General features: G+C 37.6%; 1 protein-coding gene across 7 annotated transcripts in view; it reads left to right on the top strand.

Annotated features, from left to right (window-relative positions):
* The window catches only part of trh (PAS domain-containing protein trachealess), a 142,124-nt gene that overhangs the window by 79,141 nt on the left and 46,637 nt on the right, over nucleotides 1–16,346 (top strand). Inside the window, exon 1 of one of the 7 annotated variants that reach the window (XM_089841015.1) lies at nucleotides 8,877–9,261. The exons of the other annotated variants lie outside the window; for them this stretch is intronic. The gene's annotated coding sequence lies outside the window, so the exon portion shown is untranslated. Of the gene's footprint in view, nucleotides 1–8,876; nucleotides 9,262–16,346 lie in introns of those variants that run through there. 7 annotated transcript variants of the gene reach the window in all.

Below are 16,346 nucleotides of genomic sequence, written 5' to 3'. Positions count from 1 at the left end.
GGGTTAGAGTTGAAGACGCGCTGAAAGTTGAGATTATCAGATTTATGGAGATATCGGACTGAATGGTCGTTTTATTTTTGTACTCTTGTACGGTGTGAGTCGCTATTCAAAATTGTCAAAGCACTAGTTATTTCAATGCCACCAAGTTCACTTTTGTGCCAAAGTTTTGGAGCGATCTTATGCATTTTTCAGTGCCATTTTTACCAATCTACAATCTCTCAATAATTCTCATCTAATTAGGAAAGGTGGGTCTACTAGAACTTATTAAAAACATCCACGATTATTTTAAAGTAGACAATCTTAATTAAACATTAGAGGAATGAATTGGTGTTTTAAAATATGCTCTGAATTACTCTGGAATAATTAAGACATGGAATTAAATAATTTAAGAATATTGTGGAGATCATTCTGTAGGATGGGATGACTCCTCACTAGATTTAAAAGCAAACTTCCGTTCTAAAAGGCTCAGCGTGCACTTTAATTCCTTGTTTCGGTTCCTTCTCTCTCTCTCTTAACTAGACACAATGTTTTGCTATACAGTATTACGTATCGCTACGCGCATCTGCAATGGGATAGATAGCTTCAGTGCATGCTTGGTCCTAGGCATTCGGAAACAGAGAAAAGATGAGGATTTTCCCCTTTTTAATCGGATTTGCGCAGCATGGGCCTCTGCTCCTTTAGTAATGTGTACAGTTCAAATCCTCTCTAGCTTCCTTCTGCATGATTGGAATAACTAACTGGAAATTAAAGCCCAGAGCGCGTGGTTTACGCGTTCGTACCAACCAAGCTGAACTTGTTCATTACCAAGAGCGAGATCTATGGGCCGTTTTAGTTGTAAGCGAGAGCCAGCTTTTGACATTGCCCGGATGATGGAAGGGTGCTCGGTTGGTACTCCATGCGAGGCCAACTTGGTTGGAAAGGCCCCTAGAAATGATGGTGTACGTGGAACGTTTGGAACGTTATCCGTAGGACGCGTTCCCCTTTCGGAATGATTCTTAATTGCTGATTCCTTACAGCGATCACGTCCGCGGCGTCTGTTTCTGGCTCAACGGTCTCTCGGGATCTTCTCCCGGTGCTTTATTTCCTTCTCCGCTTTAAGCTAGTTTAAATACAAGTCGTATTTAACTTTAACGTCTATGTTTACCTAACCAAACTAACTCGGAATTTCGAGGAAAACCTTGCACGCAGTCCCTAACTAATTTAACTGCATACTATACAGAATATCCCAAAACTAAAGGTATAGATCTTCATCCTTGTTGTAAAGGGATGAAGAAAGAAGGTTTGATGGAATTGCATGGTGGTTCTGTTTTAGCTCACCTTTTTCGATAATTACCAATGGCGGATGTACCAACTACCGAGATGTTTTCATTTCGATCTGGCAGATTTATAGCTTTGTTTTTCTTTGAGTTTATTCTGGCGTTCTGTGTTGAAGAAATATAAGGAAAACGAATAAACGTTTACCCTTGAAACCAATGTTTTAATTACGTTTCCCCGGTTGAAGTCGATAAATAATCGGCGGTGGCTCTCCGTATAAGGAACGCGTCCATCTCGGTACCTGTCAGACATCTGTTCGAGTCTCGCGCATCGGGGCAAGCTAACTTTTTGACTTGTTGTAGCGTAGACCTAGGTACGTGAACATTCCTCGAGAGGGTCTCTCGACCATTATTCAGGCTATTAGGAGAGGGTATATGGTTCTCGGCACGGGGTCTAGCTCTTCTCCTCAGGTCTGCGTGCCTCGCTCCCTTTCCATCCGTGACTACATTCACCCACTATCGGGTCCCTCATTCCTCTCGACCCTGAAGAGGCGCAGCGCGGCGTCCAGAATCGATCAGGTTAATATATAGTTTCGGTAAACCCATGTCCTACCACTAACCTTTAAATCAACGCTTGTAATAGAGGTTACCAGGGGTACCTCGGCTCGTGTGTGTAGCGTAAACGAGGCGAAAAACCCATTCGATCCACTCATTGTTTGGACTATCCGCGGTGAAAAATTGCCACTATCATGCATAGTTACAGAACGGAGTTGAGTTGCAAGCAAAATGATAAACTTAATGAACTTCTTTTGTCCATCTATAATTACTCTAAGCTTGTTGCCCAGTAGTTAAAGAAACATGACGTACAGTTTAGTCACGTGATTATTAGACCAACTAAGTTGACATGACCTCATCATGACTGTTGTATAATTTCGAGCGATAGGTTTCTTCTCGTGATTGTGGTACTGACTGGTCTTGGAAACGCAAATTAGATTAGAGTCAGACTCGGTGGTTTTTAGTTTAAAAATGGCTTTAGTCAGTGACCCATTGATATCTAGTGGTACCATATGCGCCACTCGTTGATTCAGTACTTAAAACTAGCGGTGGTTTTTTTGAGCGAGAGGATATTGAAGCAACAGATTTCTCCTTTTGAGGTGGTGGAGGTTTGGGCAGTCGACCCCCTACTTCGGGGATAAGGCCCGGTGAATTATCGACATTGGCGCACTCCGAATACATACATCCATATACAGAGACCGCGGGGTTCTAATGTTCCCGTTAAAATATGCGTGGAAATGGCCATCTCCCCGTAAGGCAATGCTTGCGTAGAGCCCATTTCAATCAGAGTAGAGTTTACGCGTAATTTTAGGTAGTGCTACGCGACTATTACAGATAGCTGACGTGTATCTTAATACGCGGTGCATTTCGCGGTTGGGTTGTTGGCGTAGAGCAGCACTGGGGTTATGGGGTCCATGAGGGGAATGTAACTCCGGACCGCTTCTACGGAAGACTGTGCGAGATGGTTTCCGAACTTCGTGTAGTCCAGTTAGTTTCGTGGCGCTTGAAGTTGCCAAGGATTTAGCTCTAAATTGGTCCATGGGTGGAATGTTTGACGCGTTCTTATGTCGAAGGTTATGGCGCACGCTCACCCATCCCACTTTTAGAATGAGTCTCCTTTCAACTTTTACATCCCCAGGGTTCGTGTCAAACTCTAATAACTGAGCTTTAATCATTCCCTCGTCCCTAGCTGGCCATTTATGCTAATTTAAGACGTTATGGTTTAGATGTTACAATTTTTAATTTAGGCTTTCAATGTTGAAATTGGGAGTTCAGTGTCCTTTCTATTCCATGTTTATTGAATGATGCGTTTTAATTTCGTTATGTTTTTGTTGGTTCAGCTGTTTCCGCCTCCGTATGTGCATTAATTGCGGAGTTGTCTTTACGTTGTAATAAATCATAGATTGTTTGTAATTTGTACAGCGGGGCTTCGTAATCAAACTTAGTTTAATGATGATTACTGTTGGCACGATATTTAAATTACCAAAACAAATTGATTACATCTACCGTTTATTTACGTGGAGAAGGAAACGTACCAGATTAATTTTAATAGAATTATATATTAATCATGGTTATTTAATTGCAATTGCCAATTAATTAAAATTTTAAAATGGCAATAAGTTCTCAGTATTTAAATTTTTCCATATGTGAAATGGTGAAATTCTCCAAGGAAAAATTTAAATCGTTGCTCTTAATAAAATTTGAGGAGGATAAGATGGGGGAGACTTCCAATTCTTTACCACGTATAGAACCAACATTTAAAGGGAGACTGGGAGCCCATTGTCACGTTCAAAGCCAGGGTGTCGGTTGTACGTGCACTTGGACAAATAGCTTCAAATGGCGGTACGGCCAAAGGCACTCTAGCCAGGCCTTTGCTTAAAAAATAAAACCGAACAAAAAGATCTGGAAATCGGGGAAAATGTTACATTAGGAATGCAAACTCGAATTGAAGTAGTAGTAACCATCGGTTCTGTTCATGTACTTCGAGACAATGCTTTCGTAGGTATGGAAGGCCAATTTTATGCTACTGGTTTTTCGCATTACAACCTTGACGCCATTGATTCAAATAAGATGAACAGAGCTGAACTCGAGAGGGTGGGCGTACGTACAAAATCCCAGAAATTCGAATTCAAACCGTAGGGCCAATTTTATATCCGAAATAGACCTAACTTTCCTTTTCTAGAATTCAGTTGTCATTTAAATTTTAAAAACGCATATGGCACGCGGGAGCATCATCGCTATTTGATGGAGAGAGTACGACCCCCGCCGTCTAACTTATGTCTAATTTCAATCGCAGTTTGCCCCGTTTTACAATTGCAATGGCTTGCGTTGTAGTTTAGCTTGTATCGCATTCTCCATGAGGCAATAGGTTGGTCTATTTTGCATAGAAAAGAACTTTCTTGAACCCACCGTGTTAAAAGCTGGCTAGAGGGCACCCCGACCCAACCTTTTGACTATAAATAGATGATAACATAAAGAGGGATACGGTGAATAAACAAATTTGATGGTAGGGAGATCATGTGACCGTGGGTGCGCAGTGCACCCCAATACTTGGATATTTTAAAATTTCGGAGTTTGTTTGATGGTATCTTGAATTCCTCGCGAGATGAATGCTTCGACAAACCTATGGGAATATCATAAACAGTTTTAACAAAATGTTTTTTCTATTAACTACACTCAAAGATTTAAAAACTGTATTTGATAAAATGTTGGAAGGACATGCATACAAAACCAGGCTGCTCTGAGTTGGGTCTTCAATCAAGAGATTACTTCCGAAATAACAAGATTAAAAGTGGTTGGCAATTGGATTATTTTTCCAAAATCAAAAGGAAAAAAATAATCATTTATATAATTTGTAGGAGACTTGTATTAAATTTGTATTGAGCAACTTGTAGGAAATTGCGCCATAGCACTGCTGCGGTGGTGTATTTATGGCGTGTAAGTCAAGCAGACTCGATATCGTTTCCAGTTTTGTTATCTCCAAAAACTAATTTTCCCTAGTGACATTTCGTTCGCCAAGTACGTTTGATACCTCTATATAGTCGCAATCCCACCACTACTGTCCCAATTTATTAAGAACACTCCGGTTTCTTTGCTTTATTTCCTTCTCACGTGAAAAACAATCTATTCTATTAGCAACTTGGAATGGTTAAGTGACAATTTTTGGTCTATTACTGTTGACGCCGAAATAGAATTGGAAAAACTGTAGAAACAAAGCTCAGATTTGATATTGCTAAGGTGCTAACCATATACTGATTTACGAAAGAGATATTGTAAGATATTTAACCCAAAAACCTTAACGTCCATGGTTTCAGAGAAGTAAGAAAAAAGGTATTTCAACCTGACAAATGAAGAGTTATTAGCGAGATTGTAGTACGCCCTTGAAGACTCGAGCATGGAGGATTTTTTAAAAGAAATTTAAACCCCTAAAGCACGGATATGTAAGGGGATGGGGAGAGTGGGCCGCTCGGGTCAGGTCTATGAATGCCAAAAAGATTTATCAAATTTGTCCATCTAACTCGGTTCGATGATCAGCCCAACCTACGGTTGATCCACACTGCGGTTTAAGCTTTTAGATTCTTGTTTCTTTGAAAAATGATGGTAAAATTAGCGCTTGATGGATACGTTACCGGTATTTAGCCCTTGGAAGTTGAGTTTTTCATGACCAGAAGCGACAAGTACTTAAGACTCAAATATCCAAGTACGTGCATGCGCTTAGAATAATTATACAAACGGTTTGCTGAAAGATCCAACCGACTTTTGCAAGCTTGTGGACTGTAATGTAATAGTTCTTCGTTTGCCCCTTGGTGACACTCCCAAGAAGACACCAAAGCAATAGGGACTAGTATAGTCCAAAACTTTGTAATACGCCTCAACTTTGGCTCTTTTGTCAAGTGTGCTTCAAGCTGTTGTCCTGGGAGCAAACATCGTCTCTCTTCTTGCTGGGAATAGATCAAGAGTAATGTCCAAATAATAGGATAGGTCTCGCTATCCCATTATTTTTTTTTCTTTCTTTTTGCTTTTGTCCGTGGCTTGCTCCAGGGACCTCCATATATACTAACATCTGACCGCTCTCACGGGGCATCCTTGTAGATATTGAATCTTTCCCTGTATAGAAAAGTGAACATTTAAAACGTTCGTAACTTGATCGATGATTCGAGTTCTTGACTTTGGAGATCTTTTAATAAATTACAATCTAGTTTTTTTTTTGTTTTTTTTTTTTGCAAACCCATCTAGTAATTTGAGACAATATATTAAAAAATAAAATAATAAAAAACGGCGGTGTGGAATTTTGAAAACAGAAATACATCACCTGATGTAAATTATTCCATCTCAATTTAGATAGGACAGTATTAAGTACTTTTAAATGATAGGTAACACAGCGAAATTTATTTCACTTTTAAATATTTACAAATGGAATTTTCCTCAAGTTGAATGATCATAGACGTGTGTAACGTTTGAACTTCGAATAATGGATTTTTATTTTAATGATTATGATCGGGTTTATCGGTTCGTTTTTTTCGTGTGAGAGAGAGATGGAGGTTTCTTTCTCTTATGGTTTTAAGTTTAATTAACATAATGAAATATATCTATAGCTTCAAAAAATCCCTATTTCGCTATATAAATCAACAAGAAATAAATGTTTTTGTGGGGGTTCTTTTGACTCGTCATTAAAAACTAGTTTCGGCCGATCATTTTCCAAAGGTATCCAATTATTTATCCGAACTTGTACCTGTAAGTTCCCCCCTGACGGAGAAAGAGTCGAAAATATATTTTTATGACTTGTCAAAAGTGGGAAGGAGGAATATTCAAGATTATTCTACCCTAATCAATAAACAATGGCCGCCATATTTTTTTCTTTTTCATAGCAAGCCGTGCACCCGAAATTTCTTTTCCTCAATTTAATTTGATGTATTGGACTGGGGTTTATATTTATTTAAACTCGAATGACTTGGAGAATTTGTAATTAATTTTCTCTCTTTTTCTTTTTTGTCTTTGCAGGTAAGACAATTTTTTATATATTCTTGAATCTCTTCCAAAGCGTAAGTAATGCGAATTTAATTTTTTATGGTTAAAATTTATGGTAATAACGTTTAACTATGGTTAAAAACGTTTAATTGCCATAGTGGTTAATTAAGTATTTTGCTTAATTGAAAGAGTTAAGTGCGGCAAACTATCCATACCAATATTCTAATTTAGACTTGCTAAATATAATGATCATTATCTTCAAATTTTATATTAAGCATATGATTATAAGTAGGAATCTCAAATGCAAAAAAAATTTAACTACCGAGTTTTAAAAAAGCTGGGTTGAAAGTTATCCAAAGATTTGGCTAATCCCTTTGCGGGGATATTTTGCGGTTGATCCTTACGAGATATTGGCGCGAAGCTAAGCTTCTTCAGTCTGGCCCAATGTTATAGCTACAACCGAGTGATGAATGTAACGACAAGTCGAAATGGACACAAGCCCGTCGTATAGGGCCATTTTGAACCCCGCGGTTTTCAGGATAGAAATGGCATTATCCCGTATTCCCTTTCCGTATATTTTTTTTATATCTGCCTATAATTCCCAGATTTCCTTTTCATCCGACTTAAAAATAAGAAATGTATCTCGGTGGGGACACATGGTATAAGCAGCCTGACCCATTGAGAGAGAGGGTAGGGCGCAAATATCATTGGGGACTCTTACGATTTTTATGGACACCCATCAAAAATGATGGAAGGATACTAAGCCCGTAGCTTATATCGGAGACCAACACCTTTGGGTTCTTACGTATTGTCAACTATGGACGAATGACGCTGGGTGCCAGTTCTCGAATTGCATGACGCAATTGGGTGGGTATAAATGACCCCTCAAGTTTCGTAATCTTAAAAATTTGCCTCTGGTTTTCCGTTACCCATTTCAAAGGCTTAACGAGTTTTAAAGTCGTTTTATGATTATCCCATTTTTATAGCTCGACTCCATTTTACGAGGTATCCGTATGTTAAGGTATACCGCGTCCATTTAGGGTTGTTTACCTTAGTATTCAAAAATCGTCGTGAGATTTTTGATTTTATAAGTTATTGCCTCCATCTTAAACTTATTTCATCGTTTCTAAAGTCCGTGAAATAATAGTCCTGAATAAACTTGGATCATTGATTCTAAGTAATTCGAAAGCTATAAAGTTTAAGATAATGACAGCCATTTCCTTCTACTGGGGGTCTCCAGCCAGCATTGTCTTGTCGATCAAAAATGATTTATTCAAAATTTAATTCTTCCCTTAAAACTATCCACCGCTTAATGTCACGTCATGTCCGCTTTTTTTTTCTAAATACCTAAACCTATTGTCAAATTAATTTCGTCTGAATATTTTGACATTCAGTGTCGGTTGCGTCTGGTCCCCCTCCCTAAAATTATCCATCAATAGTTGTACCTAGAAGGTTATAGGAATACTGGTTCTTTCAAATCAAAATGGCCGTGGAGACAAACCTACTGAACTTAAATCTAACAGGAAAGGAAAAAGTTTTTTTAACTTTTCCAATATTCCTGTATGGAGCTCTACCATTTTTTTCTTTACTCTAGATAGTTATAAGGATTTAGCGGTTCTTTATTTTCAACATTGACCTTTTCTTACCCGTAAGGTCATTCATTCTCTTTTCTTCACGTGGTATGGGGTCTCAACTAAATCTGGAAAAATCTTTTCTTTTCTTAAACTAAAACTCTTAAATCTTAGATAGGTTTATTTTTTTTCTTGGTTCCTTCTTTTAAAACTTAAAATGTATTTCATGTTGTAAATTTACGTTCAAGCTTGGCCCACTTTTTTTTGTAGCCCTCCTCACTTCGTGGTCCACCTAGTTATTGTCATCGCGGCTTTCGAGCGACTTATCACTCGAAATAGACGTAAATTATCCCGAAGTTCTCAAAACTGCAATTTGATTCTAAACGTACCATAATACAGTGAGGTTCAATTTTCTCAAAGTTACCTAACATTTAATAATTTTGTGGTACTCAACTTCGGGCTGGCTGCTTAAGAAGGAGGGCTAAAAAAGATAGAGCTTTAACAAGGGGGGAGGTATTTTATCCGGGCTGCACGGAATCAGTAAGGGTCATCTATTTAAGAGAAAAAAGACTTTCTAAGTCTTCTTTAGAGACTATTCGGTTTAGTCGGTTAAAAAATCACGTGAGTCGGACATTTTTACCAATCGTTCGTGCACATGCACCATCGCACACACGTCACAAACTCGGCCTGTCAATTTTCGTTATCCGAGAAATTTTTGAAAACTGTAGAAAAATATAAAAGTAAATACATTTAAGTGTACGTTTAATCTGCCTAGGAAAAGTTTTCTAATTAAAGTACTTCAAACGTCATCCCAGGTATTTGGCGGATGCAAGTGTGTTTTCGTTACGTAACTGTGGGTTAACGTAAATAAGGTTTTGATTTTTGGTGGATTTGTATCCTTGCGCTGTTTCGATGTAAGTGAATTCATTTAATTTTCCTAATTTTGTTGGAAAATACGCATTGCCCTGTCGAAAGATGTAGGCCTAGTATATATTTTATGACGTCAATCGATGTTATGACACATGCACGTTTCGCAACGTGGCGGTAACTGAAGTTCATGAACATTGATATAGGAATAGCGAAAGATACAGTTTTTGATGTAGGTAGAGGACCTCTTGAAACAATACGGTAACTGGCCCTGAATTTTAATGGCGCGTATATAGCTTATCGAGAGAGTTGTACGTAATCATTTTGATTAGGATTGCGGACCACGTCGTTTCAAACGGTAGCGCGTCCGTCCTTCGTGAATTACCGTTACCGTTCCGGCTAAATTGAAATCCATCGGACGCGTGGTCGTGATTTTGGAATCAGGCGCCTATAGCTCGTTCCCAACCACCAACGTTGGCCAAGGCTAAAACTCAATCAAGGAAAGCGGCCCGCTTAAAGCTACTATCCGCTTTTGCTTGGTTAAGAGGCGAGCCATGAAGCGGAATTAGCCGCCGATAAAACCTTAAAAATTCTTCCCCTGATAGGGACTTATCGGAACTGATGGACGGATCACGCGTCTATCGATGGACCTTTTCGATCAAAAGCTTCCTTGGCTTTCGTCAGCTTGTCGGGTTTTCGAAGATGGAGCTTTATTAAAGGCAGGCTCAAATTAGCGCGTGCCACTGTAGTCTTTACCTATATATGTAGCGCGTGTTTTAAGCACCGTACCACGCTACTCTATCGTTGCTCTGTAGAGCAATCCCAGGGCACACTTGGTGGAGTGTTTTAGCCGTATAGTTTTTACGATCCCGTGGATTTAGAGTGACTTTGGAGCGCAGCGCGAGATTCTCGCGCGTTTAACTTCATTTATTGTTAAATCCCTTCCATAAGGCTTAAAACGATATCGAGATTCGCGATTTAAGGTTGAATTAAGTTAATACTGGGAACGAGACTTAGCCCCTAAGCTCGGGATTGGAATTACCTTCCTTTTAGGCTTTGGTCGCATTCCACGGGTACTTTGGGAAGTTTGGTTTTATTGACCTTTTACTGGATCAAAGAGGCTTAAAAGTTTTACGCTGGAGGGAATAGGATCGATGCTTAAAATAACAGGCGTTGAACTGCGTGCTGAGCTTATTTTAAAAGCTTGGCACCCATAAGCGGACCCGTTAAAAGAGTGTAAAGCCCTCGTCCTGACGTACAGTTTAGATTTTGACGGGGGTTTTCTGTTTTTAATAATGCTAAGTGCACAGTACTGACTCAATACCCGACCGTTGTTGTTTTGTTCACCCCTTTCTTTGAGATTCTGGCAGGCGTCTGAAACCGGGGAATAAGTTTTCAACAAATAACTTGCAGAAATTAAACTGCCAAGTTATGAGCCTGTAAAGCAACTTACCGTTAATTCCTTTTTTATCTACGATCATGGCCGGATGTTTTTAAACGAGAAAAATATTTTTTTCTGCTTCTCCTTCTCCGAGTCCTTCTCTAAGATAACCGAATTTATTTTTCCCGACGTGGATTTCGATGGGGGAATATTTTTTTGCGGGTATGGAGTTCCCTTTGTACAAACAAGAAAAAAAAAAATAAAAAAAAATACCCAAGCAGATCCTCCCAAAATTAAGGTTCGTCCTTAGAATTTTAACTCTACCGTCTTGTAGTGCAGAGGGAATTCCATGGAACGCTCGAACTTCGCTGCTTCTAGTTCAAAAGGATAATTTGGATTCTGGCCAGGCGTCTTATACCTCGATGGGACGAACGTGCTTCTTCCCTTTCTCCATCCTGAATATAGTCTCTTAGAACCTTGTTAGTTGCAAAGATCCTTCATCATGATCTATAATGATATGTGGAAAGATACCTTTAGATGGTGACCCCAAATTGAACCCTAACCTAAGCCAGGGGTTAACCTAAATACAAACCTATCCAAAGCTATCACACCATAAACACAGACCTTAATACATGATATAAGATTTTTAAATATTGTAAATAATAGAATTTTGCTGCCTTCCAAGTTGATCATAGACTATGTTATTTTCCCTCGACGCCGGTTTCAGGAGGCTAGCTGTCCCTTACAATTCGTTCTTAGCATTCCTAATGGTACTTCTCTTTCTCTTCTTCTTATACTTCGTCTTGGGTCCAAGCTATCTCCAGGATGGTGACCCGTGCTGGGCATACAGATAGTCTCGCTTTAACCTATACCGGTATATATTTATTTTAAAATAAAAAAATCCAAAAAAAGAGGAAGAAGCCCCCTTTTCGGTGTTTGGATGGCTGATTTTGTCGTTTTTCCTTCTGGGAGATATACAAGGTCCTTCACTATACGATTACTTTCTTTTACCGGGCCTTTTTCTTCTAAATTCAACGTTTGTTATTTTGCCTGTCCCAAGTTTCCTTATTTAATTTTGTTTCACGAGAAAAAACGGAGATAACTTTAATCAAGTTTAATCTCGAGGGGGAAGAAGTCTCGTGATGGCGTTCGAAACAGATCACGTGATATGACTCTCAGTTTTTAAAGCGCGCGGAATTTATAAAAATTCAAAAACCAAGGCTTAAGGATTAAATTTATGTTAAAAAAAAAGTCAAAACTTGGTTTAAAAACTTTGTTATGTTCGTGCGCGTTGTATTATAGCCGGGCTATATTTTTTGTACTGGTTATTCAATATTTATCATAATATTCCCAAAACCAATATTATACATCAAAAACTTAAGGGGTCCTGCAGACTATTGACGTGACGTCATAGTGGTAAAATATTGTAATTGGTTTTTGTGGCTGGATAAATCCAGAAGTTTGCTATAGTAAGGGCCTAGGGTAGAGAGAGAAACGGCGTTGGCACGTCAAAGATTATCAAATGACTGATGATTCGGACCATATAGAGCGACCGTGGTCGGGGAGGAGGCACTTTTGTTTTGGTACGACCGTTGTCATAACAACGCCGAACCCGCAGACTTCCCCAATCCATTCCTTCATTAGTTCGTGTCACTTTGAGATTGCGTTGAAGGCCCACGTCTAAGCTAGCACCATCTTACGCTTATTAGCGGTGAATACAGAAGTGGTATGGAAATGCGAGAAACTTTTATGGAAAAGCCCGGGACTGACCATTAGGGTTTTGGGCAGGACTTTAATCGGATGCAACCTTAGATGCGGTGAAAGTGTCTCATTACGAAAGCCAGGCTTTCATTGTGAAATAAGAATCATTAGAAGGTTGTAACGGAATATCGATAAACATGGGCAAATGAAAAAAAAACCCTTTTCATCAATATACTGCCATGAAATGTACGTCGCCGCGCACCAAATATTATATCATATGCATCCTCTCCGTTGAATTAACACTGGACTTCTTAGTCCACAATCTAGAGGGTTATAACTCTAATTCTATTAGAGATACACGAAAGTCCTTAGACTATATTATAGTCCTATTTCTTCTATTTCCAACAGTACTAAATATTTGGGGTAACAACAATCAGGGTCCGAGTAATTAAGCAAAATATTCATAAGCATTCTCTCCGTGGGTTCAAAAGTAAATAATTAATTGGTCAAGGGTTTATTATAGCGAGTTAAAGTCTTAATTTGTTTGAAACTATCACTTAAAATTTAAATCTAGCTCGTGACCCATTTGCACCAATAAGAATATACTAATTTATACAGCGCCAGGAATTTTATTTTAATTGTGGAAAAATTAACCATCTGTTCTATTTAACGAGCGATTTAATAATAATGAGCCTTATTTAAATTTTAAGAGGGGAGTTATTAGCTATTTAATTCTTCAAGTTCGATTGAGACTAATTATTGAAGAGACGGTGCCGCCATTATGCGCTCAAATAAATGATTCCCAGATTGAAACGAAAGAACTAATTCTTTCTTTCGTGTCTTGCGCCTGAAATATTTCCAATGTTCCAAAAGGGGGTGAATTGAGACCCTGTCCTTTTAGCTAAAGGGGCGGTAGTGATTACCACCCCGAAAAGATAATTATAATGATTAAAACCGAGTGGGAATGAGAAAGATTTTACAATTAACTCTTAAGGGGGGGGGGTACAATCGCAGTATTTAAATGTTGTACTTCTTCGTGACGAGACTTGATTTTTCTTTTTAATGAAACGTTAATGGCGTCAAAATCAACTCCTATTTAAATTAAACTTAGAAATACAATTTTGGAGGTTCTGCCAGATGTTTTTAATACCCCCGTCCCTAAAAAGCAATTGATTTTTTTTAAATTTGCGTTTTTCTCGTGATTAAGTTCTCTTTTATCGTGATCACTTTATTTAATTTTTTTTCACATTAGTGACAATAATAATTATTTAAATTAAATTGAAAAATATTTAATTTTCTATATGAATAATTAGCGTTACGATACCAAAATTGCGAATTTTTGATTTTTCTCGTATAGTTAAGAAGAATAATTTTTCTTACCTCACTAAATGTACTTTCGAAACACCTTACCGGTTATGTCGACTTAAAAGAAAATGAAATTGACGCATTTATTATATTTATTACGAAATTATACCGGGTATATATAATAAACCTATCCCCTTATGGTGTATTATTATTCAATTCATCGTGTTATGTAGCGGCAGTCTGAAACTATTATTGGTACGCGGACAATTGCCGCTATAGGGAACATTAGAAATCATTAAGTTGTAGCCGCGCGGCCATGTACGTTGGGCTTCGCTATATAGCGGACATTACGTAAGTACTCGATAAAGGGAAGGGGATAGGTCATTTAGCAATTAGGGATATTCCTAATGATGCCAAATACCTTCCTGGTTGCGCCCCATTCTTGCCACCTTCGAACCCCTCGCAACCCAAGCCTAATCAATTCCAGACCCCATTTAGATATTCTGATTTTTTATTTCTCCCTCCCTAAAATCATCATTGACCTTTCGTCTAAAGGTCATATCCTATTTCAAACGACCTTATTGGTCCACTAAAGGTTTATTTACTACGCAAAATTTGAAGTATTATGATAAGTTTTCCCATGAACTCAAATGCACTGACGATATGTTAAATTTTTAATTAAAATCTACCCAATATTTAAATCTTTACAAAATTCTGATTTGGTGCTAAAAAACTGTAATATTTCAATTGCCCGCCTGTTTTATGATTTTTATATATTTTGGAAAAAAATAGTTCGCCGTTGAGGTACTAGGTGGCGGTAGAAGAGCTTGTTTCGACTTCAGTTAAAGAGAGAGTGAAAGTAACTTTCAATTGAGTTTTTGAGTTTTTTTTCTTCTGTTTTTAGTATTTAATTCTTGGTTGCTTATTTGAAGAAAAAAAGTCTTTCCTAGTGAATACTTGCAATTTAAACAGTAAAGTCCGAACAGAGATGAATTAAACATATCAGTTAGTCGGTCGAGTCTACTATATATATAGATTTTTAGTGGACTCAAAAAAAAAATAAATTATTTTTAAGTTCACTCTCTCTTTAATAACTTTTTCCCAGACCGTGTGATTTTGATTTTAGAATTAAAACATAATTAATTTAAATATTCAAAGGCGAGTCATTTAATGATGGCACTTAATTTTATAATTAGGCATTTAAAAATTGCGTCTCATCGAGCGATTTGTTTATTATTTATCATTCATATTTATCATCATCTCTCGAGTTAATTATGCAAATTATTGAGGTTTCCTTTTTGGAGATGTGACGATAACTTCGGGGCTCAATTAAATATAATACCTCTTAATTAATATCACCCTTTTTTATGGTGGCTGGTTGTTTTTATTGATTTTCCTTATTTACCCTAATGTTTATTATATGCTAATCACCTTTAATATATTCGTATCTAGTGGGAATTGCTCTGAGCTAAATGAGCGTGTGTTGCACTTTTTTATGCCGCCTCGTTTGTTCTGCAACGTTAATCTTAAGTTAAATAAATAAATAAATAAATAAATAAATAACCAGGGGGATGTGATTAATGGTATCACGGTTGGTGTCTGTACATTTTAGAAGATACCATCGTCTGCTTTTTTTAGATGCTCCTTTTAGTAAATTTTTTTAGAATAGGTTTAGATTAAAGTTCACTATACGGTCCTAGTTTAGATTGAGATGATATCAATTTACCAAAGAATATTCAACAAAAACCAAACTAGTAGGCGTTCGATATTCATGGAGAAAAATGATTAAATTCATTGTTTTTCATCACGTAAGGCTTGTTATGGATAAAAAAAAATAGAAACACATATTCTATTTAAAAAGATCGATAGGTCTGGCCCTTGTTATGTTTGTTCGTAACGTTGAAACTGTAGCTCTGGTAAAATCCATAGAGTAGGCTTAATCACTTGGCAGTTTTATTTACAGAACATATCCCGTCAAGATATATTTTTCATTGTTTATCACAAACTACTTTATCAGTGTCCAATCAGAATTTTTCTAGTCTTTGAAAAGTTGACCCTCTACCTCCAACTGACCTAGGCTACTTTGACTTCATGGGGGATTTTTATTTCCGACTTCCGTGCTTGGGTCACTCGACATAAATAAAGTACTCAATAGCGTCACGGGCTCCGTAACGCTAACAATCATTTGTTTAAAGGTAAAACGGGCCTCGTTAGGCTTAGCGCTCCTGGCGTCAATACCGCCCCTTTTGGCTTGGACTTTATATGTATATATATCTCTCTTTTTAATAGTTAGTTTAGCATGACTAGAGCAATTACCAGAGTCCAAAAGCAACGTTAAGGGGCATTAAACATTTAACCCCCCCCCCTAAAAACAATTTAAATTGCTTCATATTAATGGAAAGTGGAGTAAAGACACATTAAAGTACAATAATATAAATTGATTCGTAAATGAATTTATAATTAGTTAAACGATCGATCAAAATTCATTTGATTCTTCATAAACCATTTATGAGGTTTTTATGAAAAGGTTATATAACGTATCACGTGTTTTTTAACCGCGTAAAAAAGTCAAGATTTCAACACTGTCTCCTGTACAAACAAAAACCTTCGATACACTTCAGATAGACTATTTGCATCGAAGTCTAATTTATTCTCGAACTTGCCCTAGACTATCCTAATTTCGAAGCTCCTAAAACTATTGAACTTGATCTAAATCGAAAAGGTCTAAGGTGGGCCATAATTTCA

This window comes from Phalangium opilio, unplaced genomic scaffold, assembly GCF_054372755.1.
Source record: "Phalangium opilio isolate 3A_F unplaced genomic scaffold, DU_Popi_V2 ptg000003l_1, whole genome shotgun sequence".
In the NCBI taxonomy this organism is placed as follows: Eukaryota; Metazoa; Arthropoda; class Arachnida; order Opiliones; family Phalangiidae; genus Phalangium; species Phalangium opilio.
The sequence above is the reverse complement of the archived record's forward strand: the minus strand, read 5'-3'. Positions and strand labels throughout refer to the sequence as shown.